This window comes from Ixodes scapularis, unplaced genomic scaffold (assembly GCF_016920785.2).
Source record: "Ixodes scapularis isolate PalLabHiFi unplaced genomic scaffold, ASM1692078v2 PGA_scaffold3__209_contigs__length_174095766, whole genome shotgun sequence".
NCBI classification, from domain to species: domain Eukaryota; kingdom Metazoa; phylum Arthropoda; class Arachnida; order Ixodida; family Ixodidae; genus Ixodes; species Ixodes scapularis.
The window spans coordinates 151782182-151791508 of record NW_024609868.1 but is presented as its reverse complement, the minus strand read 5'-3'; the positions used below and the strand labels follow the sequence as shown (position 1 = coordinate 151791508).

The 9327-nt window shown below is 47.5% G+C and overlaps 1 pseudogene; it reads left to right on the top strand.

The window, feature by feature from the left end:
* The first annotated feature begins 6790 nt into the window (after positions 1-6790).
* LOC115316614 lies at positions 6791-8577 on the top strand (annotated as a pseudogene).
* Positions 8578-9327: the final 750 nt, after the last annotated feature.

Genomic DNA, 9327 nt, shown 5'->3' with positions numbered 1-9327 from the left:
TCTCTTCCGGGTGCGGCCATGGCCGTCCGGCTCTACTCTTGTCCCCCTCCGGCTCCTGGCGGTTGTTGCGGTAGCGGATAGAGCTGGCGGTTTTGTTGACCTCGGATAGATGACGCTACAAAAACTCCCTATCATAAAAGTTTTGTCGAGTGCGCATATGAATGCGTAAAAACCTTAAACAATGTTTTTTACGCATTCATATTTATGTTGGAACGACAAGATTTATAGAAAAATAACCTTTTATCGAGCAGGTATTTGCATAATTTGCTATATTTTTACAACTCCCCCACTGACGTCACGCCGCGTGGTTCTCATGGCCGCCGCTCGCGGCTGCAGGTGGGGAAATATCCCAATTTTCGCCTCGCGATTACGCGGCGGAACCGCAACATTTCGAAGAAAGGAGATCTGGTTTCTTTCCTCTGTGACAAGAAAAATACTGTCAAAAGTAGAAGATGCAAATTCTTTCGACGTTAAAATCGTTTCACAGATCCTTAAAGAGCAGGCGGTCCCCAAGCCCCCAACCAGGCGAGCGGTACAGCTCCCACATCCCTAACTCTCATCGTCGAAAACCCCACACTACAATTATACCATCCTAGCGAACCCGCCCACCGTAAACCCTGCCCATCTCTCGCCACGAAATACACCAAATGATAACAGAAATAATCGATGAAATCCTCCCTAACCATCCCCAGAAATTTGTGCCATCGTACGCTTGCGGCAATTTTCAGCGGGTTAAGGCAGCGCTCTCATTAAAACCTATGTATTTAATATGGAAATATGACCATATAACTTCAAAACGTTACGCTTTGAACAATTTGCCATGCTACTACTCCATTCTACCTTAAACGGTTATTGTTGTCCCAAATTTGAAAAAAGTTAAGGTGTAAATACAGGTTTTTTAGTCGAATACACTTTTTGATGTAGTGCCACTACGGATAGTATCCAAGTTAATCGCAGTGTACAGTTTGCTCTTGGGTATAAACAACTAGTTTTGATTGTATAAATTAGATAGGATCCCTCCCAATATTTTGGCTAATTCTGTAGTGTCTAAGATGTGTATTACATCTGTAGAAAAAATATAATTCGGATTCACCTCACACACATTTTAGAAGAACAGCGATGTTCAAACGAGCACAATTTAAAGATACAGCGAAATGCAAGATTTTCCAATCGACTGCACTAATCCAGAAAGATCGATAATGCGCTGGGTACATTTTGTTTTTTCTCAAAATTAGCTTCTTGGGTTCCTGAAATTATTTTTGCCAAATAAGGTACATTAATTGTCGTTTAGACGTTCACGATCATTTCCAATATTATACTACTGATATCAATAAACCAGCAAACAAAAACATCAGTTTGCATCACAGCAATATAAAATCAGTAAAAGAAAGTTTCAAAATATTCTCACAAATTATTAACGTCACGTGATTATAACGGTGATTTTTACTGTAACTGAGCACTGCGGTGAATAAACAATTTATGAGAAAATGATTGTTATTGGAAACTTGACATTTCCATGTCAAAATATTATGTAGCCACGTACTAAATGTTTACATTGAATTAATGATTCCAATCGCCCTGCACACAAACAACAACCTAAAAAAATGAAACAAGGGCGTATTAAAATATTCGACTTCGTGTCACATTCTTCGAACAGGGCTGATACCTAAGATTTTGCAATAGCACCGGCGTCTATTCAGAGGCCTTAAAGTTTGTAATTTCTCACAAATTAAGAATTCGGCCAACCTTGAAATTTTCCTGGATGAGGCGCGGACGCCCGATTTTGAAATGATGAACGAACGCCTGAAAATATTCGAACCATGTCCCCTTCGCGACGAGTTTTTTTCCACAAAGATGGCTCATTTTAGAGAATTCGCCATAGCAGCAGCGTATACACCAGGGCCCTAAATTTTTTATTTCACCACCAGTTAAGTTCTCGGACGGCCTCAGTAATTTCCTAATAAAACGCGGGCGCCCGAATCAAAAAAAAAAACAAAAACGAATGCGTCAAAACGGCCGAACTATCCCCACATGGAGACCGATTTTCTCAAGCAAAGGATTCATTTTGGAGTATCTGCCATAGTACCAAGATGAGCTTGAGAGATCTGCATTTTATATTCCATCATCCTCAGTTGGAAACTGTGCTGTCCTAATAAAGTTTCCTGGCGAAGCGCGTGTGCCCTAATTTAAAAAGATGAAGGAATGCGTAAAAGTGGGCGAACCAAACCCCCAATTGGAGACCGGTTTTCCCAAACCGTATTCATTTCGGATTACTTTTCATAGTACCAGGATGGGCTCAAAGGTTCTGCATTTTATTTTCGCCTTTAGTTTGGAACTGGGTTGCCCTCAAAAAGTTCTCTGGCGAGACGCGTGTGCCCCAATTCCAAAAGATGACTAAATACCTAAAAGCAGCCGAAAAATCACCACTTGAGACAGTTTTTTTTTAAGAGATTAATTTTGGAGTATCTGCCATAGTACAGGATTGGCTCAAATGCTCTGCATTTAATATTCTGCCTTTATTTTGGAACTGGGTTGTCCAGAAAAAGTCCCCTGGTGAGGCGCGCGTGCCCCAACTTCAAAAGATGAACGAATAAGTGAAAACGGCCGAACCTTACCTCACTTTTCAACCGGTTTTCTTTAAAAAAGATTCATTTTGGAGCATTTGCCATGGTACCAAGATAGGCTCGAAGAATGCATTTTGTATTTATCTTTTAGATTGAAACTGGGTTTCGCTCAAAAACGTCCCTGGCGAGGCGCGCGTGCCCCAATTTCAAGAGATGAATGAATACATAAAACGGTCGAACCATACGCCACTTTTAGATCGGTTTTCTTAAAAAGGATTGATTATGAAGTATTTGCCCTTCTACCAGGATGGTCCCGAATAATCTGTATTTTATATTTCTCCTTTAGTTGGAACTGCGTTGTCATAAAAAAAAAAGTTTCCTGGCGGGACGCGGGTGCCCTAATCTCAAAAGATGAATGACTACGTAAAAACGGTCAAACCATACCCCATTTTAGACCGATTTTCTCAAAACAGTTTAGCCGTGTATTATTTACGTGTTCGCCACGTATAGCGAACACGACCTATTGAGCCCAAACAACGGTGGGTAAAACTGTAGACACCGGCAGTCGAGAGCCGAGCCACGGAGAAGCACAGGACGCCCGGAAGCCACAGACTGGCCGCGGTCGCAAACAAGAAAAGACGCTTCTCGTAATACCTGCCGATTGTAACCTAAACCGTTAAATAAGTATATCTTTGTATTATCCCAAATTAACCGGTACAATCACAGGATTCATTTTGAAGTATTTGCCATAATATTAGGGTCGGCTCGAAGGATCTGCCTTTCATATTTCGCCTTTAGTTCTGTTAGCTGCCCAGCTTGTTTGTCTCCTTGTTTGTCTGGCCTCGGTAAAATGTGTGATATAGATCCTCGAACACGTGACGCTTCGCGAGCGCGATTCGGAGAATTGAACCTTGCCCATAGCACCTGTCTGGGAACAAGAAACCGCCATGAAAAGAACGACCGGATGCACGCCACGAAATGGACGCGAAGGAGACCTCTCCGTGGAATCTAATTTAATTCAGTAATATAAACGCTATTTGATTCCTTCAGTAACCAACGTCGCATTACAAATTAACGAAATGTCAGCACCCGGCCACCGCCGACATTGCGCATGCTACAGGATCCTCAGAATCCAACGAAACCGGTGACCACGCCCTGATCACGGACTTCAACAACGGAACCGAAGTCACCAATCAGGACACCGTGCGTCAAGAGAAAAAGACATCGAAATTCAACTCTAGCAGGTTTTTCTGGCATTCAACAATGCACTTTCTACACGGCAACCAGATGATGGCATCAACGTGACAGAAGAAAACGGACCAGAACGGGAAGTAACCATGACGGATATGCCACTGCACTGGGCACGACAACTCAGGTGAGTGGCAACGCAACAACGATCGATTTCCTGTCGGTCATCGTCTAAACGCAACAACTGGCCAAAATTCTACGACAGTCCACAAGTCCCCTACACGTTCACTCCACGAGCGACATTTTGCACGCGATTCCCACGTTCGAAGGGAACTGATACGAAAACGTGGCTGAATGGCTTCGAGAAAGCGATCGGGTAGCTCTAATCGCAATTCGGACGCCAAACATCACCCCGCTGAATCCTGTCACCCGACTTTACGGTGCCGCACGAGACTGGCACAAGCCATACGGTTCCCGGATCGACGACTGGGAAGCATAAAAGGAGGCCATCAAGGGAACGCTTCCAACAAAAAATGGGACTTCAACAATGCTTGGAGCACCAACAACGTCGAAAGCTTCGCCACATATATCTATGCAAAGAATGCCATGCTCGAGCGAGCTCCCTGTGAACTAGGAGCCAGCGAACAAATTTCCTTAATCCTACACGGAATCATTGAGGACAAGTGGGCCAATGCCTGGCAGCCCAAAACTGTAAGTCGGTCTTCAAGCTAATTGACTGCGTGAAGACTCTGGACAACCGCCGCCAAAGAGAAAAGACGCTATCACGCAAACAAAGCACACACGAACATGTGACATCAACGGAGCAAACGACGGGCGCCCCGACGAATGGCCCATCACTGAAACCTTTCAAACGCACAATGCAGAGCAACTGTTTGGATTGCGACCAGCCCGGTCACTTCTCCAGGGACTGTCCAGAGCCAACAATTACGGCGGCCAACCGCGCAGAGGAGAAACGCGGGCAAAAGGGCACGCGTCGAAGCGAGAAGAATTTCCACTGCTTCTTACGCCACGACAGGAGACTCTCTCCCTATCGTTACCGCCTCTCACGGAGAGGAACCCTCCTTTGAAGGCGTGCACCGACACCGGGGCAAATATATCGATCATCTATCCCAGGGCACTACACCAGGGCCCGTTTTCTCGAACGCGAACCGTGGTTTAAAGCTAACTATTGTCCCTAGAAGGGGGAATTCCAGGTCACGTGACTGGGAGAGCAGGGGCGCCGAGGGAGGAGCAGTACCTAGAAGCAAAATGGCCGCGGCGTCGCTTAATGAGGGCTAATAGTTCTGCTTGGTTCTGCTGAACATTCATTTCGATCTGACTGTTATATTAATGACTCACCATCAACCTATTAGCACGTCAAGCAAAACGATAGTTCCGAGGGACTACTAAACTAATCGACGGCAGCATTCCGCGAACGCATCACTCTTCAGCAGTCCGGGATCCAAGACATATACGGTACATAAGCGTTGCAAGTGTTTTTATGGTGAGTAAAAAAAATGTTTTGCGAATGAGTGTTGGCACATATTTATACTAAGACGTTTAATTCGTTACACTATGCACGCCAACTCGTGAGCAGCGATTACTTTGCGGAGAAAGGGGGTTATCCTCAATAAAGTCTTCGTTCGGGGTGAACAGTTGAGACATTGTACTGTTTTTTTGTTCACAGTGCGCCGACAGTACGCCGACAGCATTGAGGTTTCTACATATCCCCGGTGGCCAGCAATTCAACGGTGACGAGAAGCTTAGCTTCTCGTCACCGGTGAATCGGTTGGGCAAACGGAAAAGGGGGCAAAGAGTTGAGATCAGCAGGAATCGCAAAAACGTGCGTTGTAAGGAACGAAAAGCAGACTACAGCACCGGCGTTGCCAGACTGGAAGAAACGCGGGAAAGTTATGCGTTGTTTATGGCGAAACATATTGAAGGAAATGTTTCTTACATTTTCGAATATTCGTCGACAAACTCTAGCATAGTAGCTAAAATTTCTTCGTACTATCGGAAGCAAATAAATTGGTCTTCAAGTACAACATTACTATATTTTGACTTAAAATACCATACTAGATCGATGACAACCAGCGGAAAAAGAGGATAAACAAAATGACTGCCTTGTTTCACCGATAGATGGCACATCTTATTGCCCAATCAAAAATAATTATTGTTGTTCTATATCCAGCCGTTTATTACAGTACCTAGGTACTTTTCCCTTCCTAGGCACCGTGGTTTACCAAAATGGGTTTACCATCACTTCGAGAAAACCGGCCCAGGACGCTTGCGTATCGCCGTAATCCCGAAGAGTAGACTTTGTCAACGTTTTGGACAACAAGCTGACGCCTGACAAGTACACATCTCTGACGCGATAAGCATTGGAACAACAACGGTGAAGGTACCGGAAACACTCATTTTCCCACTCCCCAAATCAGTTGACCTACGTATCGGATCAGATTGGCGCCAATGTAGTGATCTGTGATAAGTGATTTTGCCACCAGATGGCGCAACGTGTGTTCTGTTTAGTATGCTTTGATGGTGAGTTTGTCGGGTTGTCTTATCTTGTTGTTATGTGTGTTTATGCATCTATGATGTCACGTGACATATGTTAATAAAAGAGCCGCCGTCCGTCAGCGACGTCAGAGAACTACGGGACACCCAGCAGGCAACATGTCTTTGTCTCATTCTTCGTAAGCCCCGAACGCGCGGGGCCGCGGCTTCCTACCCGGCCACATCATGTGAATGCTGTTAGCGTCCTCTCCTTTCGTACCGCCGTGTAGAGGAGATTACTACAAATTTTGGCGACGAGGTGGTTAACCGTAGTTCTCTCCGCGTCTCGGTGCACTGGCCGTGAGAGCCGACGCGATTTTTTTTTTCTTCTTCGATCCATTTCGTTTCACTTGGAACACGTTCCATGGCTAGTCAGAATGGGCCCTGACAGCTGCTTCCCTTCAGCATGCGTCTCGTGATAACGTAAGATGTGAGTTTGCACTGTTTTTGCATCGTTTCCTACAACCTTCTACAACATATATATAATGGATAATGGAACACAGCCTCCTGTAGCTGCCGGTACGTCAGCGCTCGCGCCGGTTCCATCACCGCCCGACTTCTTGCCAGTTCCGGGCAAGCCCGAGCGTGCATGGCCCGCGTGGAAACGTGCTTTCTTGATGTTCCTTGAGGCGTCCGGCTTGGACAGTGTTGCGCCTAGTCGAAAAAAGGCGATCTTGTTTTCCATGCTTGGGGCTGAGGGCCAGAGAATTGTTGACGCTTTTCAGCTCGATGAGACTCCCGCTTCCGAGGAAGGCGATGTTTTTGAAGTCTTTTTGAGTGCTATCGAGAAGCACTTTGAGTTTTCTGGGTGTATCGCGCTGGAACGCCAAAAGCTTCGCGCTCGCGTCCAACGCCCGGGAGAAACCGTCTCGGAGTACTTGACCGCTCTGCGACGCCAAGGGTCTTTTTGTTCTTATGGAGACGCTTTGGAAGAGAGGCTTGCTGAGGTCTTTTTGGAGGGGTTGGACTCTAAGCGGGTCCAAGACCGCATCCTTCGAGAGTGAGTGGGGACGGGGGTACCCACTTTAACCCGTGTCGTTCAGCTCGCGCTGCAGTACGAGCAACTTGCGCGCACCACAGAAAGCTTCCACCTGCGAGCTCCCAGTGCTAGCGGTGCGGCGCCGGCAGCCGTTGAGCGCGTCTTTGCGCACGTGCCCATTGGAACGCCGGACGTCCAAGATGGAGGTCCATGGCCGGCTCCTTCCCGAAGTCGGTGGCAAGATGGCCGGTCCGGCGTCACTTCCAGTCACGTGCCCCGGACTTTACAACACCACCCACCCCAGCGTCTGCCCTACCCTCCTCCTTCAAGGCACGGAGATGAAGGAGTCGGTGTTCCCTGCAACTTCTGTGGTCGACGCGGCCACAACCGCAACGAGTGTCCAGCGTCTGGTGTGGCATGTTTTTTGTGTGGAAAGACAGGCCACTTTGCGGTGGTTTGTCGGAGTCGCCGCCCACCGTCGGCGGCCTTCGTCAGTGACCCGCGGCGAACGTCGTTCCCGAGCCGTGGCCAGGGCTCCGGCCGTTACTTCGCTGCCCGACCGTTTTCACGGAATGTGCCGTCAGGAGGTAACGATCCTGTGAACATTGTTGGGCCATCCCTGGTGCCGGAGATGCTGCCGAGCGTCCCCGTTGAGTCGGCCGAGCAAGCAGCAAGAGGTGTTTATCGTCGGGATGCCTTCATGGCCGACATCAAGGTAAATACAACCCCTCTTCGTCTCCTTGTCGACACTGGCTCTTTTGTGTCCATTCTGAATGAACGAGAGTTTAATGAAGTACAACGCAGCTCCGACATTCGACTATGTCCGCCCTCGAAAACTCTTGTTCACTACATGCAAGACACTATCCCTGTGCTTGGATGCTTCACCGCTCAAGTTGTTTTTAAGGATCGTTATGCACCGTTGGAGTTTTTTGTCACCCGGACTGGACGATCGCTACTTGGCGTCGACGCCGTCCGAGCGTTGCGCATGAGATTATCAGGAGATGAAAATGATTATGTTTGTTCGCATGTTGATGCAGCTCAGGGAGGAGGAGTTCCACGGCAGTATGTGAAGTCGGCGGTCCCCCTGCAGCGACGGCCGTTCACCATCACGTCCTGCCAAAACCGCCAACCGGCCGGATCCAGAGATGCAAGGTCCCGGCCATCTTCTTTTGTACCTTCGGGTGCCAACGTGTCTACATCGTCATCGGTCTCGGAAGAGACCACTCCGAAAGTTCCCGCGGACTTTGACCACGATTCGTCGACAGCCGCGATTCCGCGACGCCATCCTGAGAGCCATGGGCCGGTTTGCTCATCTTGCGGCTGCGGATGCGGCCGCGGCCAGGAGGGATTTTACGTCACGTGACCAGCTCCATGGGGACAAGGAAGTACCTAGCGTCCCTGCCTAATGGCGGAGAGATCCGCATCGCTTCAAGCACAAAAGCCTAATGTCGCTCGCAGAAACTGATTGGAAGGACTTTCAACTGGAACCTAATTGACCGCCCCTTTATACTGTAGGAGCGGCAGGTAAAGTTACGGCCAGGGAGGGCAAATAGGAGCCAAAATAAAGAAAAAACCACACGAGATAAAAGCGGTAGCAGTATTTTTATATACCTCCGCCGGCGCCGCGCATCGCGCTTTCTGTTGTGGTCCAGAGGTTAAAGCGCCGTTACTTGTCGTCGCGGCGTGAAAGTTCCGGGTTCAAATCGCGCTAAGGACTTCCTTTTTTTTTTTGTATTTTGCGCGTGTCTTACTTTTGAACTGTGATCCTTTTTTGGAAATCATCCACTTGCACTACTGCGCCTTACACGCTTTTACTGTTAGTCCCACCTGTTCAATCGAAACACCGGGAAGAAGAAAAAAAAAAAAGATCAACGCAAGTTAACGCGCTAATGCAACCATTTCGTAATGTTCATTAAAAGGAAACCAAGCTAACAGCATCAGTGTGGCTTTCACACAAGCGGAGCCGAAACAAGCATCCTTTCCCCAGCGTTTACAATTTTATCTGTTTTCAAATAACGCCCTTGCTACGATTCCTTTCAATAA